The sequence below is a fragment of the Amblyomma americanum genome, chromosome 1, assembly GCF_052857255.1.
Source record: "Amblyomma americanum isolate KBUSLIRL-KWMA chromosome 1, ASM5285725v1, whole genome shotgun sequence".
Taxonomy (NCBI): domain Eukaryota; kingdom Metazoa; phylum Arthropoda; class Arachnida; order Ixodida; family Ixodidae; genus Amblyomma; species Amblyomma americanum.
This window is the reverse complement of record NC_135497.1, coordinates 190,969,089-190,996,755: the sequence shown is the minus strand read 5'-3', so window position 1 is coordinate 190,996,755 and position 27,667 is coordinate 190,969,089. Positions and strand designations below refer to the sequence as shown.

Here is a 27,667-nt window from a genome sequence, read left to right as displayed (position 1 = left end):
GCTGCAGTACAGCTTGCAGGTTGCCCACTGAGTTGCAGCCACGGTCCTCGTTCCAGCAGTGTGCCTTGAAAGAGAAGAAGGAAATGTTTAAGCACAAACAGGCTTTCCTCTCCCCTTTTTTGTATTTTTTAAACTGCACAAAACTTCTTTTGCGGGGCACTCGGTGCTGGCAGTGGCCCAGTGCATTTTGGAGCAGGCTTTGTACCAGGAGCCTGATACTGAGAAATAAAATCGAAATGCGAATATAGAAGGTGTTTGAACTAATTTGTGCCACGGTTTAAAATATTACAATGCCCTGCATGACGACTAGAATAGAGAGGGTTGTACACAGTCGTCTAAGCCAGGTGCCCGGATTCTTAATCCGCCTAAATTTACTTCTTAGAATAAAGAAAAAGTGACATTTTTAATTCTTAGCAATGGTGCAAATTTTTCTTGGCGAAATTTAAAGTTACCCTTGAGAAACGCCCACTTCAGTTGTTCTCATATTTTCAGCATGGTTCCTTTTTAAATACTTGAAGAAAGCCCGCGAGATTTAAAAAATGGTACGCGACTGCATGCACTCCTACGCCGCACTGTAAGCGCTTCCATTAACATTCCAATTGAAGACCCTCGTTCAGGGAAGAGCGTGATGAATAAAAAAAAACTCTTAGGTGACCCTCAGTGGATCGCTGTAATGCGTCAACAGCCAAATGTTTGTAATATCCGTTGTTGACACTCGAAAGTTCGTTATAGCCGTTGTTGACACACTAAAGTTCGTTATATCCGTTGGTGACGCTCAGAAGTTCGTTAAATCTGTTTTTCACAGACAAAAGTTCGTTATATCCGTTGTTGACACACAAAAGTTTGTTATAACCGTTGCTGACACACAAAAGTTTGTTTTATCCGTTGTTGACACACAAAAGTTCGTTTTATCCGTTGTTGACACACAAAAGTTCGTTATATCCGCTGACACACAAAACTTCGTTATATCCGAGGTAAACACTAGGGGTTATATCCGAAGTGGCCTACTAAGGTTCGTTATATCCGAAGTAGTATACTAAGTTCGTATAGGTAGTGTCAGTTACTAAGTTCCTTCGTATAGCCAGGTGGCCAACCAGCCACTGGCTACATAGACGGTGGTCGCCATGTCTGCTTGCTCTGACCCATCCAATACCACTAACGCTTTTAAACAGGCCATTCATCAGAGGAATCGTGCCGTGATGAGCGCGGCCACTTCGGATTTGTTTCTTCGTTCCAGCAACATGTAGCACATGGCCGGGATTTCGTTTGATGACAAAAAAGAAACCGTGCAACCAAACGGTTCTCGCAAATACTTCCTCGCCATTCACCACTGTACCCTGGGCAATCCCCCCGGGCAGGTATGTGCCACGTTTGCTGAGGTGAATAAGAATAAGAAGAAATTGATCTCCACCATGTTCTGCGAGTGCGGTCAATCAGAACAACATGCGACCAAAGATTACATCCTCAGAAGGTGGGTCAGCTGTCCGGCCTCACCTTGCTGATTATCCAGCTCTGCCGAGTGTACACTGTTAGAAAATTCTGTAAAACTACGGGAAAAGCTGAACGGCTCCCGTCCCGCACGTCGGCGCAATCGCCAAAGTGTAGTTTCGGTTTCGAAACGGGAACTGCTACGCAATTCAGAAATGTGCTACTAAAGTGCGAAAGACTTGGTACATTCGTGCTATTATGCTCAGCGCTACACAGAGCGATTTCACGCTTATTATAAGCGTCACGCACTCTCAGGCTGTTCGTAAGCGCAAATAGCGTCTTTTATTCTTCGGAGCATGATTGTCTTGCGGAGTGATACCACCCCTGGAGCCGCAGCACACAGCGCGGAGTGCCACAAAACGCGGCTGCTGATGCAACTAATGGCGCGCGAAGAGCACGTCGTTTGACGGCGACTGTAACTGTGTGCCAAACAAGACAGCATTTCTTGGCCGGACAAAGCAAGTGCTGCTCGTTTTCAAGGTATGCATACATTCAGCTTTTATCAGCGCTGCGATTATCAAGACAGCACTGTCAGTTTTCGCGGCGAACAACTCACTGTAGGGATTGGCAGCTGCAACGAGAGGAGAAAAAGAAACCATATGAACGAGTTAGCGCGTACTGTCGCGTGAAATGCAAAGAAAACATATATGCATGCCCCAAAATAGCCCTCGCATCGACGTATCAGTAACCTGGCCAGCTCGAAATACAGCATTATCGAGTATCGTTGCTCGTTACCGTATACATGCGGAGCGCGGGCGCACATGGTTTCGATTCGCCGTATTGAAGTGACAATTAAGGTGATGGGCACATGCTATACATACCGTTATTACTTTTTTTTGCGCCTGGGAGCTAATTCGCTCCTTATCCTGTCTTCGACAGACAGCATGTACGCATTTTTGTTTGTCTGCACAATTTCGTAAATCTATATACAAGTGAAACCATTTGACAAGTGAACCTCTTAGAATTGAACATGTCATTAAGTGCGTGCAAAAGCTGAATCGAATTCATTATTTCAGTAATTAATGTATTAATTAAGTGAAGTGCAATACTCGTTTTCAAGCAAATTGAAACAATTAAAATAATCTGCCAAATTCACTGAATTGATTCACTGAGCCGATTTTTCATGTTTGAGCATTATTTTTATTGTTCTTGATACAAATTATACATTGTTTTGCCATTGTGGTGTCGTTGGTTGCTGCTGTTGCGACTGTTTCTAAAAATTTTGAACCAATTATGATACTGCGGCTTGCATTGTTTTGTTTCTCACCCTAATATCTTTTGTACAAGACATTTTTTATAGCAATGTGTATTTCCTTTGCCCCATAATCCTGTATAATGATGTTACAATATTTTAATATATACGTGCATTTATTTTTCCTGGAAAAACCTGCAGTTCAGCATTGTTCTTATGTATCACTTTGCAACCACTCCCTCCCCTCTCTTACTGCCTCTGCATGGGCCATTAGATAACTTGAGTAAATTATAATAGCTAATGCAGATTTGAACTGAATAGTTTAATTTGGTTGTATTTCATTGATTAAAATCAATGGATAAGGGTTGCCATTTTTGTATTACTGGTATATTTCCACTTCTGAATTTCCAAGTGTTCAATTGTTTTGTGTTTGGCACAATAAATGTTCAAGTTCTGACGCGGCTTCTACCACCGTTCTCGCCAGCACCAGAAAAATTTAATGAGCATAACAGTTGAATTTTGTGTATTGGACCAAAGTTGTCATTTTGGTAGGTCTGCTATACATGTTCAAAGCAAGTGGTCATCAGTTTATTTTAGCATCTAGCGAAACCACCCAAACTTACCCCCTTTATATTCCCTGAGGCAGTAACATTGCTTAAAAAAAAAAAGATGTGTGCATGTAATATAGCTCACCTAAATTTTATGCAGCTGACTACATGGGTCATTTCATGCCAAATGCACGAATGTTTGCTCATAACCCTCTTTGATCTTGGTCCAAAAATTTGTCTTTTTATTGAACTCACAAAAAAAATTTCTCTTAATATCCAATTAGAAAAAATTTTTCTCATCATCTGACAGCCCTTTGAATTTTCCAGACTAGTGCAAAAGTAGGTCTCCGTACAACATTCATTATAAAATGTTTCTTTTCTTTTTGGCCTTCAAAGTTTTTTTGGACAACTTATATGAGTTGTATTTTTTATCATGTGTCAAGACAATGCCTGCACAAGGTTTTTGTTTTTTGTAGTTTGGTTTTTTAGCTCAAAATGCTTCATTTCGGAACTTTTTTTTAAAAGTCCACACGACATTTATGAGCTACATAAAACTTTACATTGCCTCGCCAAAACATGTACTACATGGAGAAATTGTTTACACTAAAATTAAACTGAATAAATTTCAGAAAAAAAATTCCAAAGTTGCAAAATAGTGCATTGTGCTGTGTATCCAGACAAAAATATGCTGTAGTGCTCAATGCAACAATGCAAAATCAATTCCTCAATCAATCATCGATGCAAAGTGCTGAAAACACACAGTGAACAGGTGGTCTGTGAGATTATTGGGGCAGCTAGGATATTCAGACTAAGAGAACAATGCGTGAGCACACCTTCCCTACTGCTAACAAAAAAAGAACTTGAGCTGTCAAACGTGCAATCATATTCACGACCTTGCAGGAGTGCGTGGGCCACACAGTGTGCAAGCCACGTGTCCTTGGAACATGTGGCGACATTATGCAAGGGTATATGAAGTTCTGTATTTCTCAAAACAAACATTGCAAGTCAGCGCTTGTTGTGTCGCCTTCTCATCTCGTGCACCCGTCTGTGTTCTGCACTGTTACTTGGGAGATGCTTTGGTGTGCTGTTTTTAGAAAAGCCATGCTCTGCGAGGTGCGAGGACGGAATCAGGTGGCTCGAGGGGGCATCCACAAATGCGAATATGATCGCCTCGAGAGACCAGAGTCTTACCTTACGAAGGCCACATCGTGACACCTTATCAGCTTCTCACATGAGCAGATGCTGCACAAAGGAGACCCTCTGGGTTCCGGAAAGTGCAGTTCAGAAAAATAAAGTCCAAATTGATCACAAGTTTGGAATGGCTGGCTGTTCTGGTTAAAGGTATATGTGCATTGCACTGTTTTAAACATGCATCTCTCAGTACTGTTCTTGTTGAACTCGTATCATTCTCAGAAACAGAGGAGTTTCAAATATCAAAACAGGTATTGGCACAGCAGCTTTTGTCCCACCACCCAGAAATTTGGCACCATTCCACATTGAGCCACGCAAAAGCACTAGTGCAGTTTCTATTTCTAAGTTGGTAAAGCATCTGTTTCATTAAGGTAGGAAGCAAGAACGACGGAAGATGCGGCTGCAGTAATTAAGTTAACTTATTGCTCTTGCAAAACGTGCATGAATACTTGCAATTAATAAATGTTCGAGATATCATTTCGCATCATGTTATTCTTCGCATTATATCCTTCATACTATTTACTTGTGCCACTTCGGAATCAAACCTGCGGATGAAGCTGATTAGGAGGTTAACATTTTTGTTTGGCACTTTTACTAGAACAACAGACCTTAATGCGCTGGATACTTCTGAGTTTCAGAAAAATGCCTTATCTATGTTTGTTATAAGGGCTGTTGACGAAACGGAACTCAGGAGCCCTGCAAAATGAATAGAGTCCAGTACGCAGCTTAGTGGAAAATAAAAAAAGCAGAGGGACGCGGATGTGTGGCCTGGTCTACCCAGGTGATCATATTTGCTTTTGTAGATGCCCCCTCGAGTCACTTGATTCCGTCCTCGCATCTCACAGAGCATGATTTATGTAAACACCGCACGCGAGAAGTGTGATGCCAGCTTCGAGAAGTGTGATGCCAGAAGTGTGATGCCACACTTGCTGGGCTTATGAGCAGAGGGCAAACAAGCCTCCTTTACATTTTCTTCGTCTCACTCGAGGCTGGTGAAGAGAGCTATCGCTAACTTTTGCCTTAAAAATGACGATGAAATCCTGTGTGTACACCATGGCATGCACTTTTGCCCAGCAAATAAGCCATTTGTCTAGCGCTGGATATCGAGACCCTTTGTTGGCGTCTGTAGCCGAGTGCCTTAAGCACAAGTTCAAACAGGCATGTTGTGCCTGCCGTCAAGACTGTAACTCCCAAAAGAAAGGTTGTGCCTGTTTCCTACATCCACAACTTATCGCACCGTTTAAATAAAATAGGCAGTCGAGTTGGCATTTTTATTGTTTTCTCTGCATCTCGGAAGCTTCAGCACCTTTGTAAGTGTGTGAACCGAGATTGGCGAGGCAACGAATGTTCCACAATCAACCAGAATTGCTTCATGGATTGCAAAGAAGGCATAGTGTACTTGATGCCCTTGAATTGTGGCTATGTTTACAATGGTAAAACTGGCAGGTGTGCCAATGAGAGGTTAAAAAAGTGCCATTATGATGTGAACAAAGCTGTGAGAGAGAATTTGATGATTAACTGTCGTGATTACGATCATTTGCCAGAACCTGAGAGCTGTGTGCTGGAATTCATGCGCTGGTATTGTGCTAGACAGACACAGAGAAAAGTTGATGTGTGAGATAATCAAGGCTACGAAAATTTTAAAATAACCACAATCATTGTGGTAGCGCACCTTTTATGTCACTCACACTCACTAAGAAAGAGTTCATACGGTTAAATGCCCCATAATCAATTTTTGTTTTGTTTTCAACGCGTCCAGTGTGAATATGTAAGGCATACTTTGTTCATTGTTTTTTTTGGGTGGGGGGGGGGGGGGGGGCGCAATGTATTTATTTGACGTGGTTTGCAGTAAACCTCCTTGAAAGATGGCGTTTGTGCCATCATATTGTTTCGTCGTCCTTGTCTGTGCTATATTTTCATGATTATTTGACCTCCAGCTACCAAATTAAAAATGACATATTTGATGCCACCAACGCACTGAAATGGTGATTTCGGGGCAAAATGTGTCAGAACCGCATATCCAGTGGCCACCATTTTGCTCTTGTTTTAAAACTGCCGCTCTTTCCTACATTTAAGTATTACTTAGTATGGGGAAGTTCTGTAGGAATATCTGCATACTGCCATTTTCTGAGGCCTCAACAAGGGCCTCTAGAGTGCCTGGCATACGCATCTCAAATGCAGTTTTTTCCACTTCGTGTTTTTGCCAACTTGATTACCCTTACAGATGTTTTCATTATGCTTTTGTGGTGCAATTTCAATTAAACTTACACTGTCGAGATCAGAAAGAACTGAACCATGGAGCTATGCTATATTTTTGTAGCTCGGTCGAACATATCAAATTTTAATGTAACCTAATTATATTTCGTAATTATGATGCTTTAACAAAATTGAACATTTCTGTATGATGTTGTACCTCAATAACAATACAAATAGCATAGCTTTGCATGGTTGAGGGAAAGTGTCTGAACAACCTGTAAGAAATTACCTAATTAGGCTTCAGTTATTTTTCTATAATATGAAAACCGATTGAGATGTACTGAAACTAATTATATGTTCGAAAATAGAAGGAAGTATTTCATATCCACAGCTAATTTCATTACGTTATATCTTGTAATAAACATTTTCATTTTTAAGATCCACATCTTCCCTTTAGCCTCGAGATCGTTAACCAGCCTGCTAGACTGTATGGATCCTTGCTTTAAAAATTCACATTCTAAAATGTCCTTTTTTTGTCCTAGGTATTTCTGGAAGACGGCACAGAAGTTGATGAGGAAAGCTTTAAGTACATGCAAGAAAACTTTGGTCGCAATTTGGGCTGCACATTCATACTTGGCTCCAGTGCTTTCACTTCAGATCCGTTCAATGCAGGTATGATGCTTTCAGTGCATGCAACACTCTGTTGCTATTCATAAGCACATGCACCACCTATCTTCTGCCCAAGGTAAATTTCAAGCCCTGGTACTCAAAGGATTCACAGATGAGGCTGGCAACATAACATTTCTCGAGTGTGCATTGAAGTGTGTTGTTACACATTGCTTTGCATTCATTAGGCTGGTACGGCTTGTGATCCCGAAGCTGCACATGGGCTAAGAGAGATGCCTTAGTGCAGGGCTCCGAATTAATTTCCACCATCTGGGATTCTTTTAATATGCAGGCACTGGCATCGCACAGAATGCGCGCACCTTCTGCATTAGTAGAGTGATGCGGAGCTATGGGTCTGACCTGACTAATATGCATTCTTATTATACCCTGATATAGACAAAGGGCAGGCATGTTAATTCTGAAGTAATTTAGATTTGCTATCAGTATAATTGATAACTTGAAGCAAGCATAGCCTGAGCATCAAGTTTATTCTAGGCTAACGATGTGGTCAAGTGATCAACAGCATCTACTTAGTGTGGTGGACTGTAGTGGTTTAACTGTATTTACCAAACTATGTGCACAAACAGTTCTGCTTTACTAAATTTTTTCTCATGACTGGTAATTCTTGAAGCAAGCAAACTGCATGCTAAGGATGCACTGTATTGCTGTCTGCACTGTTGTAGCCACTACACCTAGTTATATTGAGTGAGAAGATCCATGAGTTTTGATTAAGTGCCCTGCTACTGCACTATGACACCAGAGCTCCGATGTGATGGTTGTACAGTCATTGACAAAAGTTTGCAGGATGCAGATTGGCCGAAAAAAAAAATTCTGCATTACCTCGCTAGAAAGTCAGCTATTCATTCCAGCAAATGGAGCACGCATATGTCATCATGCGTGTGTACTTTCCATTGCCGTGCTTTGCCTGGCTACACAGGAATACATTTATTGCCACGAATCTGCAACCTACAGGCTTTTGTGTATGACTGTACATGTGAACAAGATGTGTAGGCAAAACCAGTAAAATTATAACATAGCGCTATAGTTGCTATATTTTTCTCTGGACCAAGACGTCTCTTAGAGCAAAAATTAAAGGTGAAAAAAAGGAAAGGCACTAGATTTTGGCATACTGTCATCCGAAACTTGATTGTATCCTTTTCTATTTCGAAGAAAGGGAAGTGCTACAGAAATGAGTGGAAAGCAGGTTGAGTGTAACGAGAAGTGCCAGTGTAGTCATAATCTGAAAAGAGAGCTGGAGCAATTTCTGCCAAGCAAAACTTGTACTATCACAATATTATTTTGGTGTGGCTGCTGTTATTAGCGTTTTTCAAATGACTGCACCTCCTTGACTTAAGGCACAGTAAATTAAGCAAAGGCAGCTACAAAAAGCAAAGCTGCATCCTGCTCATATAATTGACTTCTGCTGCCACTATGTGGGACACAGCAAACCACATGTCCTTGCTCATGTCCACATGTCCTTGCTTGCAGCTCATTGTAATTATTTAAAGGCTCCAAAAACACACACAAGAGAAGATAATGGGACGGAGTGCCTCTCACAACTCTTTGAGTGGTCAAAGGTCAACAAGTTCAAAGGTTTGATTCCTGGCCATTGCAGCCAAATTTAAAAAGGATTAAATAGAAAACCGTCAGTACACATTAAAGTTCCCTAGGTGGTCAAATCATCTGAAGCTCCCCACCACAACATTTCTCATAAAGCATGGTCAATGACCTAGGCAGGCAAAGTAGAGCAGTGCATTTAAAAATAATATGCAGAAATGTGGTTAAGATTGGAGCTGTAAGGAATGCACCTACTTTGGACAGTTAGTGACTGCAGACCTGGATTATGAGAGTAAAATAACTAGGAGAATAAGAATGGGGTGGAGTGCACTTGGCAGGTACTTTCAGGTGATGAATGGCAGTTTACAAGCATTTCTGAGGGAAGTAATAAGAGCCATATCTGTACTCTCCTACGGGGCAAAAGTGTGGAGGCTAACAAGTTCGGTGAACTTAAATTCAGGACAATTCAGTAAGCTATGGAAAAGAAACTGATAGCTGTAACATTCGGCGACAGAATGAAACAGGTGGTATTTGCCTACAACTACTAAATAATTTATAACTGAATTTTTTCTCTAATGTGTTTCGGTTTTATTGACCGAACGACGACTCTGATGTCAAGTGAGAAATCATTTTTGTCATTTCAGGTCTTGGAAGAAGCTGGATTAAATGTCGTAGTGAATTAAACCTACATATCTGCTGATTATGTTAGTTTTTCTAGTGGATCACGTGACCAAAACATCAACTTGATGTCACAGTCATCGTTCGGTCGATGAAGCCGAAACAGCATGGGAGAAGAAATTCAATTATAAATTATTTAGCAGACCCGGTAATTCATGTATTCCATGTCTGATGCATCATTTGAAAAATGAAAACACGTAATAAAGTTAGTTGTCTATAGTCCTTAAAGGGTAGTGCTACAGGGGCTAGCATAACAGGAGACGAAGTCAGGAAGGCAGATGAAATTAGCAAGTTTTCAGGGTTTAAGTGGCCGCAGATGGCACAAGACAGGGTTAATTGGAGGGATATGGAAGAGGTTTTTGTCCTGCAGTGGACATAGACTGATGATGATGATGATACATCACGCTGAACTGACTATCTGACTTGATCAAAAATATGGGGCAGAGGTTTAAATGATTCTAAATGCTGTGCAATAAATTACATCTTGCAATTTGTTCAGCTGCTGTAAGTACTGGTATTGTTACACTCTTCAACTCTTTTTCCAAGTCTGATTGCATTTGAATGTTGTTTACATAGGAGCCTTCAACGTCGTCCCCCCAGCCATCACTGGAAGCTTTTTAGTCATTGACGATTCAATGGAACTCCCTATCTCATGAAATTCTAACAGCCCTGCGTGCATCAAACCCACTTGAACGAAGTCAATATCAAGAAGTAGTAAGACTAATAGCAACAGCAATGTGCAAAGCGGCCTCAAGGCCAACTGCAAAGCAAATCCGGTCAGTGGCCAATCGTGTCGGCCAGAAATATTCGTCAGCACTCTGTGACGCACTGTCCACCTCTTCAGGGGGTAAAACGTTTCATGGACTTGCTTACAAAATTCAGTGCCGAATTGAAAACGCAAGGCGTGGATGTAAGCGCCTTTCTGAGGAATTGTGCGGAGGGCCTCTGAAGAGGGCAACAGCAAGGACAACTTATGGCTGCACAGAATGGCAGCCACCAGTCACTGCCATAGACTTCAATGATTCTGAGGAAGCAAAAAAAATGCTTCTTGCTGAAAGCCTGAAAGCTCAAGAGGAGCAAAACATTCCTCTGCAAGAACTCTTGATGCGTGCTTATGCAGCAATTCGAGCGACCATCAACATTAAGGGCAAGCGAGCTTGTGATATACAGAAAGAGTGGCCCTTGCTGTTCACGCAACGGCACTTCCTGGCCCATTTTAGATGGCATGTATGCAACTGTATTTGCAAGCTGCATGTCAGAAAATTGAAGTGTTTGAGGTTTCAGGAAAAGTAACCGTTGCTGAGTGTGTGCTAAAGTAATGCTGGATGCCGAATGTGCAGGGTAAGCCACGTATTGGATTAGGGCACTTCTACTACTAGATGCAATGTCAAAGAATAACTTCCAACAATTAGTGCAATAACTGTTTAAGTAATAAGGAATCCATAAATTACAGGCTGTGAGCATTCATTATCATGTCAGAAAAGTGAACAAAATTAAAAAATTGGGTTAAAATTTTACTTAATTTGAAACTCGGTGCAACAGTAGTTAATATAGTCGGGAGTAGACAGCACCTATGGGTAACGGAGTGGATTCCAAGAGAAGACAAGCATAGCAGGGGGCGGCAGAAAGTTAGGTGGGCGGATGAGAAGTTTGCCGGGTACGGTGGTCACAGTTGACAAAGGACAAGGTTAAATGGAGACATGGGAGAGGCCATTGCCCTGCAGTGGGTGTAGCTTAAAATCAGTTGCTGGGCGAGTTGGTACTTCATGCTTACATTCACAGCGCAGAGACAAACACGGACTTGAGGGGAGACACCACAAAGCGCCGACTTCAACAACTTTTGCTTGGAACTTTTCTTCGCTGCAAAAACTCATAAAGTGGACTGCCCACTGCGGGTAATTATTTCTGAGAATGGGACATGGCGGAAGTCGCTTGCAAGGTTTCTGCAGCAAAACTTAAATGTTCTTACGATTGACGACCCTTTTAAGGAGAAGAACTCTGACGATATGATCCGATTTCTTAAGGACAGGCCCAAGGCGAACCTGTCGGCTTTCTCAGTCGACATTAAAGACCTTTATTATTCTATTCCTCAGGACAACCTGTTGATCAGTGTCAGGAACTGCATTGACAGACACGGAGTGATTCCGTTTCAGAACAGTTGTGGTCTGTCCGTAAATAACTTTCTGGAATTGCTTTCAACGTACCTCAAGTCTACATTCGCTGTTTGGGAAGGTAACATCGTCACTCAAAAAAACGGAATATGCATTGACTCCTGCGTTGCTCCTGTTTTGAGCGACATTTTTCTAGCGGAGCGGGACCGAGAGTTGAAACGCAGAAGTGAAGGTTCCAGTGTTGCGGGTATTTTCAGATATGTTGATGATTTTCTCGTTTTTACCAACTCACAGGATATGTCCAATCAGGCTAGCATGTTCAGTATCTTTGATATGTTTTCCGAATGCCTTCATCCATTAATCTTGACGCATGAAGAGGCTGTGAACGAATTCATCAGATTTCTTGATCTGGGCATTTATTTTTCTGCTGACCATGTGTGTTGGGATTATGAACCGCGAGGAAACAAACCTGTCCTTCCTTTTGGTTCAGCCCACTCAAAACTAGTCAAACGGGCAATTGTAAAATCTTGCTTTTGCAGTGCTCTTACGAAATCATGCGAGCATCGACTGGATTATGCGTTTTCTAGCCAGGTGACCCGGTTGACCGGCTCTGGCTACCCGTGTTCACTCTTGTTATCGGTTGCCGAGAACATGCTCAAAGAAAGCAGGGAAGTAGTGCCGGACACCGTTGGGACTGACACAAATTGGAAGAAAAATGTGGCGATACTACCGTACATGCACACCATCGCCCACCAGCTCAAAAAAAATAGGGAAAAGAGCAGGTGTGCATGTGGTGTTTTCCGCACCAGAGAAGCTGTCGAAACTGTGCAAGAGGGTAAATTCCACCAGTACTGGCAGCGATTCCTGCACCGTTAGGCACAGGCAACCTTTTGTAGAGTGCGCAAAAAACGTAGTGTACTCTATACCTTCGCCCTGCGGCCGAGCCTACGTTGGCCAAACTGGCAGATGTCTAAACAAGAGGCTCATGGAACACAGCAATAGCGTCATCGGGGCATCCCGTCATCTAGGCATACACTGCCGTGATTGCCAACAGTGTAAGGAACGTGGTCCTTTTTTGGGAAAAACAACAGTTCTTCATAAGTATGTCAGCAAAACTGCCAGGGAGATAGCAGAGGCTGGTGAGATTGCAGAAAAGGGAGATTATTGTGTCAGCACCCCTTCGGTGTTGTTAGGTGATAAAGAACAACAGGTTTTAGGAATTTTCAAATAGGGTATCATGGTTTTTGTTCTTGTCTGCGTCCTGACTTTTAGGTTTTAGCTTTATGTTGTCTTCCTTGTACCTGTGATGATGTGTTTCCTTTGCGGGTTGGCGCTGCTACCAGTCTTACATGACTTTCCTTTTCGTTGCTGCGCGCAGCAATAAACGTTGTTGAAGTCGGCGCTTTGTGGTGTCTTCCCTCAAGTCCGTGTTTGTCTTTGCACTGTGAATGTAAGCAGTGGGTGTAGTCAGGCTGATGATGATGACTGCACCTGGTGCAGTTGCCTTTGTAAGTCTGTCGTGCTGCCTTCTGAGAGCCTTACCCTGCAGTACAAAATCAACAATTTTTGCAGTCTATTTATTCTTGTTGTTGATAGTATGTCGCAGTAGGCATGAGGTATTAGTGTAGTCATGCATATAAGTGTATACCAGATATTTCAGGGAAGCCCGCATGTTAACTAGTTAAGTGCATAACTAAGTTCTGATAAAACTGTCACAGTTAGCACCTGGTTGCAATTAGAGATTTCTAGCTGGTCATTACTTATAGCCATGTCAATTTTTAGAATTTTGAAACACGATTACCTTTGGCGCTGTGACATGGAAAGTTTGGCTATTTCGAATATATAGTTACGTGCAAAAGAGTGATTGGTTTGTCTGCATGCATTTTAAAAGCCCCCGCAGGGGGGCGCCTGCAGCTTGCAGGCGTCACGACGGTGAGTGGCGTCACCGCGGGTTCCCGAGCATCCGCAGGGACATCCCCGCAAGGGGATGATGGTGAACTGTGCATCACCACGGACCCGAGCACCCGCGCCTCGCCGTGCGTGGCATCGCCGTGTCCGGGGAAAAGGGGATCCTGGTGGTTGAGCCGATGCCGAGCGTTTGGACCCTTAAGGCCCCTTGGCAGAGGCAACACACCACTTTGGCCCCAGCTTCCTGCAGACGGCACCTCCGGCCTGACCCGACCGGGGGGAATCGGCAGTCGCCTTTTCCTATCCTCCTCTCCATCTTTCACTTTCCTATCTCTGTCTCACAACTCTTCTATATCCTACTCACTTCTTGGTTTTTCCTGTTTTCCTGGCGGCGAGGGTTAACCTTGTGTGACCAACTACCCTGAGTTGAGTCATATTTGGTTATAGTTAAGGTGTACAGCTGGCGTGGGCAGGACTTGCTTTCAAGTTCCTGTCCCGTCCCCTTGTTGGACTCCGTGGTGGGTGGCTGGCACCATGACCGAAAAACTAAATTTTTTCATGGCTCCACCCTTATCCAAACCTGATCGCTCTCTAAAAAGAGGGCGGAACGAAGCAGCTGATTTTTTCTCAAAAAAGAGACAAACATTTTCAAAGTTCCACGTAATCCACAGTGAAAGTGACAGAATACAGGCAAGGATAATATCCCCATTCCTTGTGTCAAAATGCTTAACCGATACCTTGGGCCCTGGCTACAAGGTCTCAAAAATGTCGAGCGGCGACTTACTTCTTGAGCTGCGCGACAGCATCCAGCGTTCAAAACTCTCCAACATTGCGTCTATAGGGGACATCTCTGTCTCTGTAACCCCCCACCGATCTCTAAACACAGTCCGAGGTGTAATCTCAGAATCAGACTTTATCCATATCACAGAAGCTGAAATGCTTGAAGGGCTTACCGACCAGAATGTAATCGATGTTCACCGAATCAAGATCCGCAGGGATAACAAAGAAATAGATACCAAACACATGGTCCTCACATTTAATACCAGTACCTTGCCCGAAACGATCGAAGTTGGATACTTGAAAGTCAACGTCAGACATTATATACCCAATCCCCGCCGATGTTTCAACTGTCAAAAGTTTGGCCACGGCTCACAAAGTTGCCGCGGCTGCAAAACCTGCGCGAAATGCGCTTCGAAAGACCAGCATTCTGAGGAATGTGATGCAGCACTGCGCTGCGCAAACTGCAAAGGAGACCATGCAGCGTACTCCAGGGCATGTCCGTCCTGGAAAAAAGAAAAGGAAATAATTACCATAAAGACAAAAGAAAACATTTCATTCAAAGAAGCAAGGAGGCGTTTTGCGCTTACGAACACATTCTCTTTCACAGCAAAACCCAACTTCGCTGATGTGGTGCGCGGGGGCGTAGCACCACACAGCTCTACGGCACCTGCCGAGGCTGCTTTCACAGAGCCAGTGGCAGGGCCATCCACGCCCCAGGCAGGGACAGCGAAGGCTGCTCTGCCACCCTCAAAGCAGGGAGCGCCGGTCCATGGGTCGGCATCCCGCAAGACCTCCCCCCGTCGGGAGAGGCCTGAAACTAACACCACCGCGGGCCCTCCGCGGTTCTCCAGCACCTCGGTTGAGGTGATGGATACAGCACCCACTCCGCCTCCACTACAGAGGCGGAACAGCTCTCTTGAGCGGAAAAAAGACAGGCCCCTCATAACGGGCCCACCACATAAGTAAATCTCCTTTCATTTTCTCTCAAAAACATAAACATGGCTTTTTTAATCCATTGGAATTGTAGAGGACTTATGCGGAATTACAGCAACATAACACATATTTTAGGCTCAATGTTACCCACAGCTTTATGTCTTCAGGAGACCAATCTTGGTCCACAACATGTACATATCCTGAAACATTATAAAACTTTTAGACGCGATCGAGAGCAGGCAAATCGGCTATCGGGAGGCGTCGCGATAGTCGTTCAAAGCGGTGTCCCTGCTCAAGAAATTAAACTCAAAACAAAACTTGAGGCGGTTGCAGTCAGTATCGTAAGCTACAAAACATTAACAATCTGTTCCGTATACATTCCTCCACATTTTATGTTAACACTCCATGATCTACAGCAACTGATCAGAGAACTTCCGGAGCCATATCTGTTACTTGGGGATTTTAATGCTCACTCCTCCCTGTGGGGAAGCGAACGCTGTGATGCTAGAGGTCAAATAATCGAAGATTTTATCCTGACGAATAATGTATGTCTTTTAAATACGAAAAAGGCCACATACTGTTCCCCAACGTCTGGGAAAATGAGCAGTTTAGACCTGCCTTTTTGTTCACCTTCTGTTTTTAGTGATTTTAAGTGGGACGTTTTAGACAACCCGTTTGGGAGTGATCACCTACCAGTTTTTATAAGCCTATCATCCTCACCTGCAGTCACCCCAACCAAACCACGGCGATGGAAGCTACATCTAGCTGATTGGGCGTTGTTTAGAGAAAAGGCCAGATTAGAGGACATTTACTCAGAAACACTTAGCATAGATGAAATCAATGAAATTCTCACAAAATGTATCATCGATGCTGCACGGCTAGCTATTCCCCGGTCCACAGGCGTGGTGCGCCAGAACCACAAGGTATGGTGGACGCGACAATGTTGGGAAGCCAAAAAACAACAAAATAAGGCCTGGGGTGTATTTCGTAGGTATCCTACTCACGAAAATCTAATAGCTTTCAAAAAGGCAAAAGCTAAAGCCCGATATATACGGTGGAACGCGGAAAAAATGTCTTGGCAAAATTATGTGTCGTCCATAAACAGCTCGGTAACATCAAAAAAACTGTGGGAGCAGGTCAGAAAAGTAAATGGCAGCTATTCCCCATTCACCCTTCCTCTGCTGACGGATCCTGGAATTCAGACAAGTATTAAAGAACAGGCAGACATTTTGGGGCAACATTTTTTTATAGTTTCTAGTTCTTCCCACTATACACAGTCATTCTTAAAATACAAAAACATAACCGAAAAACAAAGACTCCCTACGGCAGGCAGCACAAACGAGCCTTACAATAATTTGATTTCACTTCAAGAAATACAGAGAGTACTGTCTATAGGTAAACAAACTGCACCAGGCCCCGACGAAATTCATTATGAAATGCTGTCCCATCTATCTGAGCAATCTGTAGAAGTTCTGTTAAAATTTTTTAACAAAATATGGGTAGTAGGGAAAATACCAGCTGCTTGGAAAAAAGCCATTATTGTTCCATTTCTAAAACCAGGAAAGCCACCAACCTCCCCTAACAGTTACAGGCCTATAACCCTTACAAGCTGTCTTGCCAAATCTTTTGAGAGTGTTATAAATATTAGATTAATGTTTATTCTGGAATCCCGAGAGCTTCTTGATGTCCACCAATGTGGCTTTAAAAAAACATGTTCCACAGTCGACCATTTGGTCCGCCTGGAAAACACAATCCGAGAGGCCTTTATACACAGACAACACTGCCTTTCAGTTTTTTTCGATATGGAGAAGGCATATGACACGACCTGGAGGTTCGGGATTCTTTGCGACCTGGCAGAGCTTGGTATCCGCGGGAGGATGCTGAAATATTTGAGCGACTTTTTATCCAACCGTTCTTTCCAAGTTCGTCTCGGCGCAACCCTCTCAAATAATTTTACTCAGGAAAACGGCGTTCCTCAGGGATGCATTTTAAGTACTACATTGTTCATAGTAAAAATGAATTCTTTAACCAGTATAATTCCACAGTCCATTATGTACTCGGTCTACGTTGATGACCTTCAAATTGCATGCACATCTTCTAGCCTGGCAACTTGTGAGAGACAACTACAACTCACAATAAACAAATTAGCACTTTGGGCAGACAGAAATGGATTTAGGTTTTCTCCACAGAAAACTGTTGCGGTTCTTTTCTCGCTGCAGAGAGGACTGCAGATTAATCCCACCCTCCACTTGAACGACATCACACTTCCAGTAAAACAAGAACACAAATTTTTAGGCTTAACTTTTGACAAAAAGCTAAAGTTTCTACCACATATAAACACCCTAAAAAAGAAAGCCACCCAATCCCTGAATATACTTAAAGTACTCTCACGGAAGCGTTGGGGATCCGATAGGAGGTGCCTATTGCACATCTATCGCTCTCTAGTATGCTCTTCGTTAGACTATGGATCCATAGTGTATGGGTCTGCGAGGCCATCATACCTTAAAAAGCTAGATCCAGTACAAAACCTCGGGTTGCGCCTTTCAACTGGTGCTTACAGAACATCACCCATAAATAGCCTTCACGTAGAAGCAAATGAACCGACCCTCACCAACAGGAGAACAATGCTTACCTGTGCATACGTACTGAAAATAAGGTCGCTACCGAAACATCTTTGTTACACCATAGTTACAAAATGCCCATCCAGAACACTGTTCACCAACAAACCTCAAGCTGTAAAACCATTGCTCCTCCGCTTTGAAGAAATATGCCAAGAAATAAACATACTAGATGCACTTCCTGATGTTGCCCAGAGACCCGATAGGTTGCCACCTTGGTACTTGTTTCCTGGTGTATGCGATTTCGCACTGACACACATTCAAAAAAGACATACCCCACTGGAATATATACAGCAAGAGTTTCTTGGAGTAAGCGAAAAATACAAGAATTGCACAGATTTCTACACAGATGGATCTAAGACAGCACTCTATGTAGGGAGCGCGATAGTGCAAGGGAAATGGGAAAAAGTAGTCAGGCTGCCTCAGTGCGCTTCAATCTTTACAGCAGAATGCTACGCCATTGCTCTAGCTGTAGAACAAATATTGAAGAAAAACATACAGAACAGTGTTATCTACAGTGACTCCCTCAGCGTAATTACAGCAATAAACCCCAGAAATGCAACTGAACCCTTAATAGGAAACATAATACATAATGTAATACGAGCTGATTCACAAGGACATACAATAAAGTTTTGCTGGGTTCCCAGTCACGTGGGCATCAGCGGAAATGAGAGGGCTGATGCAAGCGCCGCACTTGCCCTTAACGCAAAAATAAAACCAGTAAACATACCGCATAAGGACTGCATCAAGTCAGTCCAGAATAAATTGAGAGAAAAATGGCAGGCCTCTTGGAACAACGAGGTTAACAACAAGCTGCACTTTGTAAAACCTGTCCTGGGTGAATGGAAGACCTGTAGGCACCAGGAACGATTTATTGAAGTAATTTTATGTCGTCTCCGCATTGGACATACACACATTACACATAATTTCTTACTAACGAAACAAGACAAACCTCGTGAAAGATGTGGAGACGAACTAACAATAAACCATATTTTATTCTCTTGTGCAAAACTCGAAAAACTAAGAAATAAGCACTTTACGAAGTTTTATAATGAATACATTCCTTTACACCCAGCGCTGCTTTTAGGCGAAAATGCCATTGTTAACATATCTTCCGTTTTTAGCTTTTTAAAAGAAGCAGATGTTCTTCAGAAACTGTAAACTTTGATCCAGAGCTTTGCTTTAAAATGTGATGCATTTCAGCCATTTTCTCATTCCATGAGAAGAGGGCTGAGGTGGGTATTTGAATGGTTGGGAGCCTCAGGATCCTTTCCCAGCCAAGGATGGCTACTGAGGTTATCTGACCTTCTTGAAAGCTTTTATTTTTAGCCATTTATAAAATTTCTTCTTTCTCTTATTACTACCAGAACGAAATAGCAATTTAAGTCCTCTACACAACCATGTTTCCTCCCACCTACAGAAAAGTGTTCATATACCTTGAGCCTGGCGCATGATAGCCTTAGCTGCTTATGTGCCATTAAACCCAACACAACACAACACAACAACGCATTTTAAAAGTGCTTGTATCTTGGCATGATCTAGCTAAAATTTGCTGGGCCACAGCATCTAGAGTAATCGTGTTTTCGAAATTCAAACACTGATATGGCTGTTACTAATGACTGGCTACAATTTTTAATTACTGCCGGTTGCCTGACTGCGATAGTTATAATGAATTTTATTATCAGAAATTATTTAACCAACTTACTAGCAGACTTTATTCACATGTTTGCATTTCCCGCTTACACTGGTATTATTCTGCCGCAGAAGCAGTCTTCATAACTCAAAAAGCCCATTTTTAAAAATTAGTGGCAGTCTTCCCTGAAACACATTGCATATGACCATCAATTTCGCACCAAGATGGCAGAGCCAAAAAATGAAGGGGTAATGCATGACACAAAGAAGAGAGGGCATACCCTGTAGGTGTTGATAAATTGGTCAGCACTGGATCGTTAGGTTGAAAAAGGTGAAAGTCTTGTGCAAGCACACAAATTACCTTTCACTCACTGTTATGGTTGTTTTCAGCGATGTCAAGAAGCCTTTACAGCCAAACGTCTTTTTTTTTTTCAGGCTAACGGACACGCAGCTAGAAGGATTATTTGTCAGTAAAGAAATTGCAGACCTCGAGGTCTTGTATGCATTCCTGCGGCACAGCCTGAAGGGAGACGAGGCACTTCAATGGCTCCTTATGACAGACAGGGCAGCACAGGACATTGGGCCGTCCAAAAGCTCTGCTCAGTGGGGTGTTCCCATTGCTGTGCATTTTCTTCAAGGAAAAGACAGAGTTCCTATATAGTGTTTTTGAGGTGAGATTATTGCGGAGATGGATACTCGGTAGCCTCTCAGCATTAACATAATTTCTGCTTTATGACCGTAGATGAAACTTTCACATATCTCTAAAATTCTAGAGCACTTGCTCCATCATTTGAGTTCACAGAAATTGTAGCCAGTGGCAACGAAAAATTAACAATTAACATGCGTCATTGTTCCAGTAGAATTTTATGGGCACCACCTTAAAGTTTACCAAAGTGCAAAAAACTGTGAACTTTCCTTTTTGTAGTCGTGATGCTGCAATTAGCCAGGTGTTCATTATTCCTGTGATTCTTCAGCACACTTGTTACCTGTGTGCCCTTGTGTTGAACATGCAGTTTCCTTATATTCATCTGATTATGATAATGGCTTCTTACCTCCACAGACGTCAACCTGTGTTTCTGAACTGATTAGTGACCTGCCTCCTACACCAATCGTTGTTGTACTTGGTAAGATTTTCATAATTTTCTGGATGCTTTGAGCAGAGTATAACATTCTAAAAAGCATGGAAGTATGAAACCTCATTGATCACAAAGAATTAGAGCATGGTAACGAAGGAGGTTGTTGTGAATTACCCTGTATGTCAGACTCAATGCAGCTTCAAGAATTCGATGAGGCATGCCCAGCAAGCTAAATTAACCATCCGCATGCCACAGTCTTCTCTTTGAGATTGTACCTGGCAGCATAACCCGCTGCTAGAACCTTGTTAGTGTAGCTATAAAATTCAGGTTTGTGGCCTATAATATTAACTTGAGAATCATCTCTAGAAAATATCGCATGCATTGCCATTCATCCATCTGCTCTTGTCCGTTGCTTTATAAATACCTTCAGTGTCTAGCATTTGCATTTACATAGAGGTGCCGTCATATTTTTTTTGTGAGCTGCGCTGACATGACCACCTATGTGAGAAAGATTTGTATGCCTCATGTTCATATTATCATGCTAAAAATTATTCTGAGCTGCAGCATTAAAAAAAACGAATTGCTCCACAATTGCTAATATTTAATCGGAACTCAGTTTTTGATGCAGTCGTTGATAATTTTCTTTTCAGACACAAGCATCTTTGACTGTGATTGTACGTGCATTGTGACACTCGACGGAGCGAAGTGCTTTGAAGGACTGAGCTTTCTGGCCGCCATGGAGACCCTGTATGCTGCATACTTTTGTCTCAACATGAAATACAATCAAGAAGCGCAAGCCACATTGGAATTCATTCAGAGGTAACCACATAAATTTTTCTCTTGTGTATAGACAAGTTTTTATCATATCTATCTCTTTATGACTGTTGCAGTATATACTCAGTAAGTTGTGAGGAAAAAAATAGCATGTAAACTGCATATGCCTGGCATCCCTTCTGCAGCATCTCGACATTGTTGCGATTCAATGTGCACGTGCATTTTGTGCATAGTTTGACAACCTTAACACGAACTGATTGGCGAGTTGGTCTAACACTACGGTGAAACAGTGCAGTGGCACACGGACAAAAAAGAAAGTAACTACTAATCTTCACTAGGTGGCTAGATGGCACATTCTCTCATGTGAGCTGAGCATACGTGAAGCCACTGGGAGTTGGATGGCTTGTGTCAGAAGACGGAAGGCTGCTGTGCTTTTCAGTGAATGCAACCACAGCTTTCATTCTTTCGTACATAGTTTTTATGCCACTCTCTGGTGGCAACTGCTGTTGTATCACAGAAATAAGAAATATGAACACGAGAAATGTGAGCATCGCTTGTCAAACCTTCCAGTTTCAGGGAAATCCAGGAAAATATCCATGCAAATGCTGCGGTAAAGAGGTGCTTGCATAGCACTCTGCGTTCTTTTCTTCAGAGTGCAATGGAGTACTAGTAGAATGACAATGAAGCTAAGGTCATCTTATAACTGAATTTTTGCATAGCAGAAAATAGGCGAACGATGACAGAAACCAGGGCACCCGTCCTTTGAACAGCCGCTCTATTTTAAATACTTCAAATATACAGCGCTAGAAGTTGCAAACAGCCGATGTCTCCTGACATCGATGGTGGATGAAGATGTTTATTGCTTTAAGCATTCATTTAGCTACCGGACATGCCTATAGCACAGCCAAGTTTATCTAGCGGCACCTACCTGAAGCACACAAAATAGTTTTTGGGCTAGTCATGAGCTAAAGGAACGACTTGTGAGAACGATGAATATTTACGGCAGCATGTGCCATTTTAGATATGTGCAGCGCGAGAGAAATGGCCAACAGGAGAGAGTGGTAGAGGACATGCGCTGCTGTAAGCCAACTGCACCAAGCCCCATGAATAAAAGCCCATTCAGGCATAGTACTTTATCTGCTACAATACAAAGCAGTACTTGATACCCTTGTGTACCAAGACACCACTGACGTCACAATGGGTAGTAGGTACATCCTCTGTCGGCTTCGCTCAAAGGAATACAACTTGGCAAAGTGGTTGGCTAGCTGCGGAAGTTTTCCACTTACTACATGACAATAAAAATCAACGTTTTCAACCTGGCAACTGCAACATAATAAGCGGTATCACGCAAATTAGAACTTCAATACTAAGCAAAACTTCATGCTGGGCTTCGTGGTGCATATTATTAGACGGGTATTTTGTAGTGCAACAGGACGACACAGAGCCTAGGAGACAAGGCTCTAGATTGCCTGTAGCGCTGTCATGTCGTCGGCTCTCCTACTTGTTGTCCCGTTGCACTCTGAAGGACCCTTTTTCCTGTAATGTCTTTCTCAAAAACTTTTCTAGTCTTCTTGCATAGTTGATGGCGCAACAACCGCGCATTGTTGTGAAAAAAGACAAAAGTGACGGAAAAACGAAATGTGTAATGAATGATGCGAAACGGAAACCTCAGAACTTTGCTGATGTCCCATTCAGTGTACTGTGAAAGGCTGGCTTCTGGGACAAGCCCATTCACTTACAGTGACTTCATGCTCAGGCATCTTTTGCATCATTCAGCCCCTTAGTGGAGACCAGTGGATGTAACGCACTGATTCGCTAATGTACAGGAGTGCTATGCCCTTTCTTTGCTTTGTTTGCATGGCATTGCAATGTTTCTCCATTGTGTTAAGACAACCTGCCAGGCAATGTGGTTTAATTACAGAATAATGTCAAGTTGGCTGCACCTTATTCGGAGTTTTTTCTGTAGCCCTACATCAACTTTTTGCAAAGAAAATGTGTGCAGGATTTTCATTTCGCATTTTCCAAGCTGTCATTTGCTGTGCTTGAGGTCACAATAAAATTTAAGAACGCGTTGCTTTCCATTTATGTTGAAAGAGTAATGTGGTGCATTGGAAATAACATTCCATATTGCAATTTAATAACGTAAGTCAAAGTGCTACATCTAAGATGAAATTTCAGGCTCGTGTCATCTACTTGAGACGTATATTCTGCTGGTGTGAATGCTACGGGATAGCGAACTCTTGAAGCTGCATAATAATGTCTAAATGTTCAGTATAATATTGAAGTGCATACTTTTGTAATATGCATCTCTATGTTTAGCTATCAGATTACATGATTTGTGCTACCATTTTCAGGATGAAATGCATAAAGACAATGGACTGGTAAAACAAACTGAAGTTTATGTAGGAAGGTGTAATGGGCAAATGCCTTGACTTCGGTACTAAAAAACTATATCCTCTATAGGTGTCTTGTTTGCGATGAATGCTTCTTCTATTAACTAAAAGAATAAGGAAACAGCCACTCACCTGCACTTGAGCACCCTGGTTATGATTAACGTCATCGTTAGCTAGATTTTCAAGCTCATCACAAGTGTTCGGAGGTACATTTCGCTGTCAGTCTGGATGCTTAACTGTCTGTAATCATCCTCAAGATGTCTTTTCTGTTCTTTGAAACAAGTATAACAGGACTTTCGTAAATGAAAGAAATGCTTCACAGTTGTGATTTTTTCTGTAAGAATCAAACATCTGTCATTTCCTTATGTTGGTGTCTCATGTTCAAGGAACATGGCAAAGAAAGGAAAAGTAAATGTGTGGGAATGTGTGCCCCAGAATAGCTATCACAGGCTTATTCCCATAATTAAATTGACAAAAAAATACCAAAGATACCAAAGGCCAATAATATACCAAAGCAAAAAAATACCAAAAGCCAAAAAAAAGCCGAAGGTAAAAAACCTGCCCACTATGTTTTTGTATGCTAATTGAAAATATGCCATTCAATTTCATTATGTTATGCAATATATAAGATTTTGGAGAGAAATTGTAAGAAATTTTGCTCGAGGAAACTTGTTAAAAGGCATGCCATTCATTTGTAATGATGTCAGGGAATGCAATAAGGGTAAAATTATCATCTTACTTATCATAGAAATTAAGTTGTTGGTGTTTGAAGTTGCCACTTGAGAAACGGGAAGGCAAGCGTGTACATATTGTTTTTAAATGGCAACACAAGAACCTTATAACTCAAGTTATATGATAGGCAGGATGATTGTACCTTTCGTTGATGTCAAGACAAAAATAATAGCATGCGTTTCAGCAAGTTTTCTGCAGCAAAATTTCTTAGTTTCTCTCCAAAATTTTACTTAACATATAAGTGCACAAGCACTAGATGTCTATAAAATTCAGTGGCATATTTGGAATCACCGCGTAGAAACACGTTCCATGGAATTTTCATAGTTAATAGTGACTATGATTGGAAATTTTTTTTCTAAGACCAGCTTCCCTGCTTACATGGGTTGCATGTGACATCACAGATGCCATGATTGAGTCCAAGGCGTAGCTTTTGCAGTGCAGGTCAGACCAGGCGGTAACATGTGGATTTAAAAATGCTCAGGTTTCCGCTGTGACTGTTTTCAAACATGGAGCTGCTATGACGGTGCAACACATGTACAGTGATTATAACTAGGAATCAGTGATTATACTGCAGTTCACTCCTCACATGTCGAGGCTATTGTTCGGTTCATAAAGTATAAATAGCATCAAGAAAAAATACGATTATAAATAATTTAGCTGCAATAGGGAAATACTACAAGGTAATTCATATATACTAATGCCTAATACATGATTTGAAAAAAGAAAACATGCAAGCAATATTTTGGTATCTGCTGTTCTTGAATTCATGTTGGGCATGGCTTATGTAAGCCTGCAGTTTAACAAGGCAGCTAGGAAAGAATATTTATTTTCATATTCTTACCGCCCTTGAGCCGGCCCTCCTCGAGAGATGAGTTGTAATTTAATGTGCTGTAGTTGCAAAGTAAGTCTTGGGAAAGGTGCTAGTTTTTTTTTATTCTCCACACCCAGCAAGAGTTGTGCTAAAAGACAACATGCACACACGTGCGCTCAACCTGTCTGCTTATTGTGTATCGTGCTTTAGGGCAGTTCTTCATAGCCTTCCTGAAATCTTGAAGGCTAGCATTTATGTGACTATGGCTCAGTTAATAACTTAAGCTACATCAATCATTTGGCACAGTATTAAAATCAGAGCTCAACTGCACTGCTAGTCATGTGTAAGATCCCTAGTTTTTGAAAAAAAAAACCGATGATTTTAGCATTTCTGTGCAATGGTGTGCTAGCAGCCACGTTATCTTTTCGGACGATATTGTGCCTTCAGTAATCAGTACGATGACGTAACGATAGGAATGCTATTGTTTGTCACATGACTTATCATGAAGGGTACAACCTAACAATGAAAAAAGTTCAGCTGATGCCTTGATATATTTGCTACCGTTCTGCTCATGCAAACTAGCACAAGTGCTGCGGCTCTAGCAGCAATGCTCTCACACTCTTGTATGAGGTTTACAGCACGGGCACCTGCCAAAAGCAGTACTACCATATATGCACAAATGCAGCACGAGTTTATTTTTAAAATCATATGCTTCAGAAAGCACCTCACGTTATATTGGATCCAAGGTATGAATACAGAGCAATTTTTTTCTAACTTTTTTACACCCATAGCCAGCTCACCCAACAGACTTTTGAGCTGCGAGAGTAAGCCAACTTTTTGGTGGCCAGGAATGTGGAAAGGAAACCGTGCAGACTACTGAGAAAGAATAGAAGGCACTGAAGAGAGCCTTGAGTAGTAGGGAAGGAAAAAAATTGCTAACAAGCACAGAACTGTGCCGCATGGACCATGAAGCAGTGAGAAAAGGAAGCGATGGCATGCGAGCCGTTACTGTAAGGCCGCAGAGAATATTGCAGATTCTTCATATGGAATTCACAGAATTCAAAACTTTTTCTTAAAATTAGAAGCTTAGGCATGTGGCAGCAACAGCACTGTACTGCTGTGCAGCAACAGCATGCACAAGGCATATCTCTGGCACCAGAAATTTGCTGTGTAAAGCATGCTAAATCAGAATGCAGTGTGTAACTGCAGTATTGCTATTACTGTTGCCTGTCTAATGCTGGAGGCATTTGCTTTCTTGGCATCACAGCATCTCTTCCTCTGTGTTTTGTGATACGTGGTTTTTCTCGAAAAGCTAGTATAACCATGTAAATGATGTTAACATGAACCCTTATTTCCACAGAAGTGGTGCAAAGAGCAAAGGCGGATCTACATTTAGACTAGCCCTATAATTCTGCACGTCTTAATTCGGATGATCTAGCTTCTTAATATGTCTTATTCTTTTCAGGCAACTAGTGGGCATGAACCCAGAGGAAGGGAGCCGGCAGTTGAACCGGAGGATCACCTCAGTCCACCCAAAAGTGCACAGTGCCCTTCAGCAGCTTGACAAATTCAAAAAAAAGTGGCAAGATTGCATGTCTCGGATTTAGTGTGTTTGTGAACTTTGAACTTTCATTTTGGATTTATTGCGTAGCTCAAATTACGAACTCTGATATCAGAAGTTAGATATTGGAAATTAGATTTGATTTGCAAGTACATGCATAATGTATATCATTTGATGTGTAGCTTGTTTTTGCTACTTTTGTACCTTTTTGTGTTCTTAATTAAAACTGTTTCAAACTAATTCACTTCTATGCAGTTTTATCACTTCCTAGATTGTGTTTGAAGGAGGTGCAAAATACCACACGCCAGCTGTTTACTTTCAAAGTGTGTTCATTTTGATACGTAACCTGTGTGCAGAAAAATTTGTTTGCATGCTACAGACATGACACATTAACCATGCATAGCATGCCTCTTTCCTGAACGTGGGCCTAGCTCCGATCAGAAAATACAGGAGTGTAATATTGCGTATCATGTGCCATCAAGCATTAAACAGCATGTGTTCAGTCAGCTTTCAAAGATAAACATGGGCTGCTCATAAATGCTACGGGACATGCGTATGTTAGCATCTTTGCAGTGGAATGTACAGTGCAGCATGAGAACAGAACGTGATATGTAGTCATATAACACAGATACTGTCATGTTAACTTGGTTACAGCATGCATGCTATACATTGTTGTGATGGTTTGTGTTATGTTGACATAATAACAGCACATACACCGTGGCATAGAGAACATTTGACATAACAGGGTACGTAGCGTGTGTGCGCTAACCTTGTTGCCGCAAAATGCACCGCACCACTTTACCACGGGGTGTGTGCACAGCG

At 42.1% G+C, this 27,667-nt stretch overlaps 1 long non-coding RNA gene across 1 annotated transcript; it reads left to right on the top strand.

The window, feature by feature from the left end:
• The first annotated feature begins 1,861 nt into the window (after nt 1-1,861).
• LOC144094327 (uncharacterized) lies at nt 1,862-26,985 on the top strand. The gene is made up of 7 exons (XR_013306489.1): nt 1,862-1,968; nt 4,129-4,193; nt 7,158-7,287; nt 19,934-20,169; nt 20,559-20,622; nt 21,225-21,393; nt 26,750-26,985. It is a non-coding gene; the product is annotated as an uncharacterized LOC144094327 (long non-coding RNA).
• The last annotated feature ends 682 nt before the right edge of the window (nt 26,986-27,667 follow it).